Here is a 10,165-nt window from a genome sequence, read left to right as displayed (position 1 = left end):
ATCAATCTTAGAATTTGCTCCCTGCTACAAGTTCTTCAGTTCTGTGGGAGCAGTCAATTACGTAAATAAAATAAAATAAAATAAAATAAAACAAAATAAAATAAAATAAAATAAAATAAAATAAAATAAAATAAAATAAAATAAAATAAAATAAAATAAAATAAACAACAACAACAACAACAAACTAAGCTTAACAGTAAAGAGCAAATAAACAGTTTGTTTATGTGTAGATCCGAAGGCTTTAGACAGTAACCTAGCAATGAAGTTGTACTGCAGCAACTTTTTCTTTTCTTATTTCTCTTCTATGCCACAATTACACACACATTTTTGTCCTAATTTAAATGTTAGTGAAAAAGTCTGACTTCAGAAATGAACCAGTTGTTAACAGTGAGTCTAAAAAGCTTTTTCATCATACAGCTGCATTGCTATTATTATATTTCAAATTGTCGGTTGCTCAAAGCTATTGTGACTTGTATATATCCCAGTAGTTCTGCAACATAGTTATGAAGGCATCAGAAGGCTACATGACTAGGATGTTCCAAAGGCCTTCCCAAGCCGCTTGTCCTGCTGCTGCTTAAATTGTGCCTATATCCTCCTGGTTCTTCTTGACAAGTGGCAACCAGTAGTGTTCTCATAATCCTCTTTTTTTTTTTTTTTCCTAGTGTTTCTTTGTTTTTGTGCACACAGATTCCTCCTGCTTGTTGCTTGCTTTTTCTTTGACCGCATACACAATCTCTACAATTTTTACTGACTGTAGAGAGAAAATCATATGGTTCACATCTTCACAAAATATTACCTTATTTTAAACTGTTTTGCAAATGAGTAGGTGGGGGAGAGATTAATTGTGAAATCTAAATAATAATTTGAAAAACTGAAATTATTTATGTCAACGGTATAGCTGAACAGTATGATGATTTTAAAATAAGAAAGTGTTTTTTGAATGATCAGAATCATTTGTATTATCTTTTCATTAGTTCATAGAATGCTGATAGGGAAGACAAATCAGTAGACTACAGGAATTGAGGATATCTGGTCTTAGAAGACCACTATATTTTCTTCTGAGCCTTCTCAGAAGCTGAAATGACATTTTAGTGGGGGAAAGGCATGGTAGAAAGTATATGGAAGTGTATGGTAAAATTAACAGTGTAGGATGACTGTATGAGAAAAGCAGTCTCTCATGTCCACATCTAAAGAGTGTCATAGCTATCTTTATATGGCTATGGGTGTTAGTGCAGAAATAAATTTTCTCCTTCCTTAAATGTTCATCAAAGTAGTTAGTTGAGTTATTAAAATCATTTATTTGCCTGTGAAACAGGTAAATTATGTCACAAAGAAGTAAACATGTTTCAGTTGTCTTGAAAATACATACCATCTTGACCTCCCAGGGAGCATTTGCAAGAGTCATGAGGACTCAAATTTAAATTGATTTCAGTTTTAAACCATGACCACAGTTTTTCTTAGGTATGGCCCTCTTCTTGCAGGCAGATCCTTCCCTTCTTTTGGGGAAATTATGCAAAAACAAGGCAACAGTGCTGCAACGTTTGTGCAGAGCCTCCTATGACACCTAAATTTTTGCAACCAGTTTTCTCAAAATATTTAGCTCTGGGTAGCCATTCCTAATAAAATACACTCATAAGAAGCCTTTTGTAAACAGGCTTCTTCACAATCAGGCTTCTGATGAGGTGGGATTTCCCTTCCCAATGGGCTAATGGTTGAAGGCAATTGTAGAGTCATCCCAAGAAGCAATGAAAAAATATTCTGCAGGTAAAAGGAGGAAGAGAAGATTCCTGCAAGCCCATCAGCTCCTGGGTGCTCACTGCATTTTGAATCTCTGGCTTTAGTTTCAAAATTACAAGTGTTCACTGTACATAATTTCTGAATGGAAATATTACTGGGGCTGCAGGTCCAATAGATAGGCAGAGCTGTCCTTTGCAGATACAAAATAGCCCCAAAGGAAGCTAATAGCACTGTTTGTGGTGTAAGGGGATCAAGAATAGCAAGGTCGTGTTTTAGACAGGAGGTTCCTCAGAAACAAGTTCTGATTTTGTGGCACAAGCATAAACCAAATGCTCCAATGATGCCAGTAAGACCAGTGTCTCCTCTTACTGAGGGACTGGAATTCAATTCAAATTGCTCCTGGTTTGCTGATGGTGAAGTGTTTGCACAACCACATGCCGGGAAGCTGTTGTGTGCAACTTCCCTATGACAGCCAGCAAACTAGCTGCTGAAGAAGGGGTTTCCAGCATGCTGAGTGTAGGCTTCACATCTTTCCTAGCTTCCCTTTCAGAAAGATACTATTTGGGTTACTGCTGTCTCCTGCCCCCCTCAGAAATCCCAGGCATCTTTTCTGATTTATTTAGTAGAAATTTAGTAAAAATCATAATCAAGAGTAATACGATGAACTATGTATTCTTCTCACTCTTGCACTAAGGTGACTCTCAAGATTAGTCTTTATTTATATGTCTGCATAAAGCCAGACATATAACTACTACTCTGTGTGTATGTGAGTGTCTGTGTGTGTGCACGGTATGGGAGAGGTTTTTCTTAATCGTGCTAAGAGATGTAAACCAAAGTATGATACACACAGACTGCTGTAGGTGAAAACAAAAGTTGTGGCCTTCCATGTGGAAAGTAACTGGCAGATACATGCTACCTATAGATAGTTTTGATTTAAGCAGCAAAACTGAGATTCAAATTCCAAATTCCTCATCTTTTTATTCTTTTAGTGTTTTTGTTTGTTTGTTTGTTTGTTTTTAAAAAAAAAACAAGCTTCTTCACAATCAGGCTTCTGATGAGGTGGGATTTCCCTTCCCAATGGGCTAATGGTTGAAGGCAATTGTAGAGTCATTAAAAAAAAAAAAAAAAAAAAAAAAAAAAGATCTGAGTGCTGCAGGGTCCCTGAAGAGAATTTTTTTTTTCCATTCATCTTCATGCAGGAAAAATGCACTGCCAAAGTAGAAGAAAGGTCAAAGGCATCCAGAAAGTTTTAGAAACACAGCTTTAAATGATCCCTTCTACTCTTCTATGTTCTGGAGCAATTTCTCAATTGCCTCAAAGGTATGTCAGTGTAGTGCATGACAAACATACCTGCTGATAACATAATTACATTTGATGGTAGTTAAATCAATGAGCATTCTCTAAAGAATGCAAAAGATTAGTGGTAGTACTGAATGCTTCCACAAAGACAAGCACACATCAGGGGAGCTTTCATCACTGCATAGATTAAAGAAATCAAATTTCATTGCTTCTTGTTAATTGTTTTTCCATAACAAACAATGTCAGATTCAGAAGGTGGGTTGGGAAGGCTGTTACAGTCCATTTTCAGTATTTGCATATATGTCATGATTCTAAGAAAAGCAAGGCAGATCTTTAAATAAATTACCACTTACTGATATTTCATAAAATAAATGAAAGCAGATTAACTAATGGGAGGGAAGCTACTTAAAAATTTACTGCAGTTATGATTGTGGAGAAAAAACTGTGACTAACAACCAAATCCTACATGTCCTTCCTTCATGTCCTTTAGAAGCCTAGAAATATCCACAGATGATGGAGGTCAAAAATAGGTTATTTGCCTCAGTGAAGTCTCCACTGCCATTTCACAACAGATACTGGTATGATGTAGTGGCTTCTTCAAAGCTCAAATAATGTGTCGATTACATACCTACTACAACTCCACCATGTGGAATACACAGTGAGTCTACTTTGTCTGTGTTCCTTGCATAAGAAAAAATATATTTAGAAGCAGCCCCAGAATCACAAGGGACCCACATAGGTTGTCTCCTTACAATTTAACATGTTAGTTCATTGGTGAGGAAAGGGTTCCTCTGTCCTTAGTCTATACCTCATAACATGTGTTCTAATGTTCATTCCCACATAACCTTAGTTGTAACAGGTCTACGCACCCACTTTGCTCTCAGACGAGCCTCTGGTACCCAATTACAGTACCAGCTGACATTTGCTAATTGCACAGCCATTATGCTCTCTGCTTGGATGACTTGAACCTGAGAAGGTAACTCTGGTAGAGGTCCACATGGGATGCAGTCTGCAGCTCACAAGCAAACTGAGTTATGTGGTCTTTGCTGAGTCAATTAGCTCCCTAAAGGCATCTACTACACTCCAAATCCTATAGCAAGCAGATGTCTGGAATTATCTATAACAAAATAACTGTCCAAAACAGAACAGCACTTGCACACATCCGTTTCTGTTACCTGTGCTCAGAGGTGAAGCCTCTGAATACCTTCTTTAAAAGAATATCCATGGTTTTGCTGGCTGCCATGTAGTCCCAGTCAGTGTCCTGGTTTTAAGGAGATAGGCTTGCTTTTGGCTTTGTTTTGAATGTGTTTTTACTTGCTCCTGTGTATTTGTTTTAGCCCGCCTCAGGAACGGGAACATTCTGAACATAGCCTTGTTTGCTGTTCTGCTCCCTGAGGACTCTGGAGAGGCTGACTCAAAACCAAGTGAGATAATGTTTCTTCTTTTTTTGCTTTCTTTTAGGTTTGGTTTTGTTTTGCTAAAAAAAAAAAAAAAAAAAAAAAAAAAAAAAGCTCTGGAAAAGAGACAGGTTGAAAACAGCATTGATTGAAACTTTCTATTAATTGAATTGGTAGAGCATGATAATGAGACCTGCTCCTCCTGAGATCCTTTTTGGATCTAGAGAACAGTGATGACTAAAGGGTCTTGTATCTCCAAAACATCTTGACATCATTTTGATATCTAAAAGGCTCAATCTCTGACTCCTGGTTGTAGGCTTGTTGTTATTATTTTATTTTATTTTTTCTGTCTCTGAGGAAATTAACTGGTGCTTCCTGGCCCCTGAAGAGAGAGGTGCTGCAGATCAGTCTCACTGAAAATCTGCCTTCCTGCCTGAAGTGAATGTCCCAGCCTCCTCTTCAGAGTCAGAGCTTCTGTCAGGCTCCAGCACAGGTTCACTGGGCTGCATAGCAAACAGCTTAGTAAGAAGTGTTTGCAGAAGCTTGGAAGATAGGACCAAGTAATGAATGTACACGTAAGAATCAGAAAGAACCACCTGATGTCTGACAAGTCTGAGCAATGAGTTGTCCATGAAGGTCACTGAATCCCCTGGGAACCAAAAATGTATATGCTGCTTTTTGGAAAGATGGGTGATGAGAGCAAGCAAGCAAACAAACAAACAGAAAATACAGAAAGCTGACTTTATGATGATCCAAAGGAATCATGGAGGTATGCTTGGTCAATTTTTCACCTGATCTAAGTGTCTGGCTTTTAAAAAGATGTATATATATGTGTGTGTGTGTGTATTTTTTTTACAGCATCACAGAGCATATTGCATCCTGTTTATTTTTAAATGCATCATGTTTTACTCTTTAGTATTAAAACTTCTGGAAGACTACATTGTTTAACATCTAGATTGGTCAAAAGACAAAGAAATCTGTGAAAATCAACAGATAATTAAAGTTTCTCCGTCATCTGACCAAGCCAGGTTGTCCTGACTGAAGAGATAACAGTATAACAGCTGTTTGTTGCAACAAATGAAAAGGCTACTTCTTCCTCACGATTTCCTTAGTTATTTTTGCTTCTGGAGTGTTTTACTCTTGTATCTGTTTCCATAAATTTGTATTAGATCAACAAAGGAATGGGTAAACTTGCAATAAATGGAGTGCAATCTAAATGAATGTAATGCTTAACTTTTTCATAATAATTAAAGAAATTATATAGTTATTCATTAAACTCACCATTTTCCATTTTTAATTGTGATGGGACTTCAACTTTGTTCCATTGGTATTTGAAGTTATGGGGGGTTGGTGAATTAAGTCTGAATTTCCACCTGGATATTAACTTAATCAAAAATGATTGCTGAACTTGTTCTGGTACACATACTATGGTATTGTTTCTAAGCCTGTATTAATTCTTTAAATTCTTACTGACGTCTCAGAGATCAGATTTTAACTTTTATGGTTTCTTGTTCAAAAGATGGGATTTGTTAATTATTATTTGATCTATCAGCTATTGAGTAGATGATGCAAAGTTCATTGGATATGATTTTTCTACTATATTTATATATTATATTATATTTTATATTATATATCTACTTTATTTTCTGTATCGTGAGTTACACCTGTGTGCAACATCTATGGAATTCTGAATCCTAGGACAATGGGGAGAAAATCAGTTTATGCCAGTTGAAGTGAGAGAGACTACTCTGAGGATGCAAACTTTATTTTGCAAAAGCTTTTGAGATATTTTTCTTTTCTGCAGCTGAAGAATAGTTTAAAATTTCCCAGAAATGGCTGAGAACTGGAGTTAAATACAACACTGTGAAACTTAGGCTTTTAAAACACTTTTTGTATTCAAATGCAATGATGTAAATGAGTGATACTATTACACAGTTCGTGTCAGATGTCCAGCACAATTATGGCATTGGTGAGTTCGTGATTCTTCCAGAGATTCGATGATTAGATGACCAGCACAGAGAAGCAGGAGCCCTGAGCTACAAGTGTAAAAAATCCTCTTTTGATTTAGATTGAACAGAGAACCAAAGGGCAGGTTGTACAATAACTCTTTTGCCAGTGGCCCATGATATTGCTGAGGCATGGTGGCTGGATTTGCCAGGTATCAAGAACAATATGCTCCCTCCATCTGAAAGGGGTAAAAAATAAATGTAGGCAAGAAATTCACTGTCTCCCTCTGCATTCAGAGAAGTGAAAATACAAATGGCCACTCATCTTGTGGTGTATGGCAGCATACCTCTGTGTGATTAATGATTTTTTTATTTTTTTTTTTTCAGTGTGACAGCCAAAATAGAATATTTGGGAGGTCGTGGCTTGACTCACAGCTGAATACATTGTGTTTTTGTTTTTGTTTTTTCCATTTTTTTTCTTTTGGCAAAACAACAAAAATGTTTTGTGTTGACTCAAAATATTACATCAAATTGAAATGAAAGTCCTTCCCCCTCCATTTCTCTTGCACTGTAAAAAAATGACAAGACTAATTTGAAATGTGTCTTGTTTATGAAGGTACTAAACCCAAAGTATGCCTGGTTGTGAAAAAGACTCAGCGGTAGACCCAGAGCTAAAAATTACATTTTATGCATCTGAGGTCCAAGCCAAGGGACTGGGCAAATTTCAAGAGTGCCTCATCAATTAAATTCTGCAGTAGTGTAACAAATATGAAACATTACAGAGAAGTTACTTTTATTACCCCTTTCAATTTCTATTAAAATAGTAAAACAACCTAACAAGGAAGCCTGGAAGGGTTTGATTTCAAAGGGGAACAGCAGAGTAAGTGTTCTGCTAAGCTTTATATGCATGTTTCCTGCCCTTTGCAAAGACACAGAAATCTGGACCACATTCTCTTTGCTTTGTCTGCTAAATAAAAATATATAAATAAAATCCTATGATGCATGCAACAAACACTTTAGAAGGAAAACACGTGTATTTGTTCATTTGTGTATGATTGTTACATTATGTGATAACTAATCAGTCCACAACATTGTAGAAACTTCAGATGTTGATGGTGTTAGGGCCTTTCCAGCTGAAAAACATAAAATACTTTTATTTCCTGAGGACCAAAGTGATTTTTCAAAGCCAAAGTAAAGGGCAGGTATGTTTGTGTGGGATGCAATATGCAGGGACAGAGAACAGGGAAGCATGGATGATCTAAATGTAATACAGAATAATTTGAAAGATATCAGGAAATAATACCGTTGCATGGAAGCTAAGGAATGCAGGTGCATTTTTTTCCCCTTACTTTCTGACTGCTCTCCTTTCAGTGCCAAGTTTGATTCTTGCAATTGTAATCACAAATACTTGACTGGATATTCTCCATGGACCATTGCACAGTGTTATAGAGGCACTGTGAAAGGGAAACTACATATGACCAAGAGTAACAAAGTTGACAATGCCTGGGTAAAATATTTACTGCTCTTTAAGATAAAGATTTTTTTTTTTTTTTTCTAGTTCATTAAGACCATTTAATGTCTCAGATACTTGGATTGGCATTCCTCTAAATTTATTCTGTCTCAGTTATAAAAGGCATTTGATTGGCTTTTATTTCAGAAGAAGCAAACTCTTCTACCCATTTACTTTTTTTGTCTGTTACTTCTATATATATTTAAGTCTCATGGAAGAAAAAAAGCTCTTCAAGTTCAAAATCAGAAAGAATCCAAGTGCTCAATTTTAGACTCTTTCAGACACAATTTTAGACATGGTGTCCAGACATTTTCATGAGTTGTTTCACCCCATCAGAAACAGCAGCCTGGGTGACATGAAAACAATTCATGAGTGTATCCATGCTGTAGTGGTAATCTATAACCTTGCACAGATGACAATTAAGTACTTAGCTTTCCATGCCACAAAGGAAGATGTTTTTTTAAGTACTGGTAAGTTCATGCCTGCTGATAAACACACCTCTTCACACTGTATGCACCCAGAACCGAAATTTTTACCTTCTTTTGCCAAAATCCTTGCACGTAAAAAACTCCCATGGATCCAGGCTGGTGTAGTGGCATACAAGGGGGAAAACTGCCAAGTGGAATTGTATTATTTTGAGAGTGTGGCTACTAGTCCTGGAGAAATAGCAGCTTTTACCACTATTGGGGCGTTCTCAAAATATGGACAAAATTGGGAAGCATCGGTTTTATGTTGTGCAAGGGTAGCTGAAAAGACAATGTTTCCTTCTGCAGTAAAATTTCAGAAGCAAACAGAAATATCCTAATTCTGTTTCAACTAATACCTTTCCAGAATACTTTAACTACTCTGAGAAAATAAAGTATGGTCAAAGTGAATGCTTTTGAAAATCTCATAAATTGTTTTCTTTAACAAGATGTCATTTCTTCATTACTGGAGAAGAAGCAAACAAAACAGGAGATATTAAAGCAACATAGGTGTTGATTCTTCTTGAAACATATACATTTTCAAGCCTGAACCAGGAAAAACACGCACTACTAACTACAGTATAATATCAACTGTTATTTTTTATCAAAAACCCATTTACATTTAAAATTAATAATAATAATAATAATAATAATAATAATAATAATAATAATAATAGAGCTTATTAGGCTTCTTAGCTGATTTTACAAAGAGATTTTATCTATTTTGGAAAGTTATACCTCTAATATGTGGTGATTTGTTCTGTATAACTGCAGATGTCTCACTGAAAACAATACAAATCTGTGAGTTTTTTTTTTTTTTTAATATATATATATATATATATCTTCTCCAAAAGCTGGGATAAGAAAATTGTCTCTTAGGCTTATTTTGTTTTGAGCTATGGAAATATGTTCTCAATAAAACCCACTAACTAAAACCAAGAAAAAATAGAAAAAAAAAAAAAAAAGAAAAAGAAAAAAAAAAAAAGAATCAAACTATTGTGCAAGTATGTTTAAAGCAGGTCCATTCTGAGCAAACACGGGCTTGTTTTAAACTGAGCCGAGCTTGGCTGGGAACTGCAAATGCCATTTGTTGGATGTTTAGCATAATGTGGATATAAAATCAGATGAAACACAGAAGTGGCAATTAAGCCTGAGATTCTTCGCATTTTAATTTATAAGCCTGTGGTCTGCAGGCTGTCATTGGTATCCATGGCCATAGTCACCAGGACCATAGTGGCTTGTTAGGGCTTTCAATTAATATTAGACTGTACAAGGAGTACAAGGAGTGAGCATCCTACCAGTTGACAGTGGTTTGTGGTACCAAAAGTCTGAGAACTGTTGTTTTAAACCCACATCTTTTGGCTATTTAGTCATACTGGAGTCAACACATCTTTGTGACGCTGACAGCTAAGCACAGCTTTGGCATCCAGGCTGGGAGGAAACCAGTTCGTAGTGTTGCTAAGTCTGGCTTCCAACAGGCAAAAGAAATATGAAGATGTGCAGATGGTGAAGACAAATACAATTTGCGACAGTACAATTTAGGGAAGAAAATTGAGTATGGGAGGTGTTCTGTTTTTGCTCCTTCCTTCAAATCATTAGCCTCAGTTGCAGGCCAGAAATTTTCCAGTTGCAATTTTACAAATCTGTACTGCCAGATTCATAGTTAAAAATAATAGAGGCATCAGATTTTTTAGGGGCAGTGCACATGGTCTACTCAGAGTCATAGAATAAAGAAGGAGCAAAGAAGAGCCATGGGACTTAGACACAGCCTTTTCCAGAGATAGCTGGTGCTGATAAAATTAAGCATTTCAG

General features: G+C 36.3%; 1 long non-coding RNA gene across 1 annotated transcript; it reads left to right on the top strand.

Moving 5' to 3' along the window:
• Positions 1-4,696: 4,696 nt before the first annotated feature.
• On the top strand, positions 4,697-5,650 carry LOC311427057. The gene is made up of 2 exons (XR_014687187.1): positions 4,697-5,202; positions 5,292-5,650. It is a non-coding gene; the product is annotated as an uncharacterized lncRNA (long non-coding RNA).
• The last annotated feature ends 4,515 nt before the right edge of the window (positions 5,651-10,165 follow it).

This window comes from Aythya ferina (assembly GCF_964211825.1).
Source record: "Aythya ferina genome assembly, chromosome: Z".
Lineage (NCBI taxonomy): Eukaryota > Metazoa > Chordata > Aves > Anseriformes > Anatidae > Aythya > Aythya ferina.
Note: the sequence above shows the minus strand (reverse complement) of the source record. Positions and strands in the feature narration are given on the sequence as shown.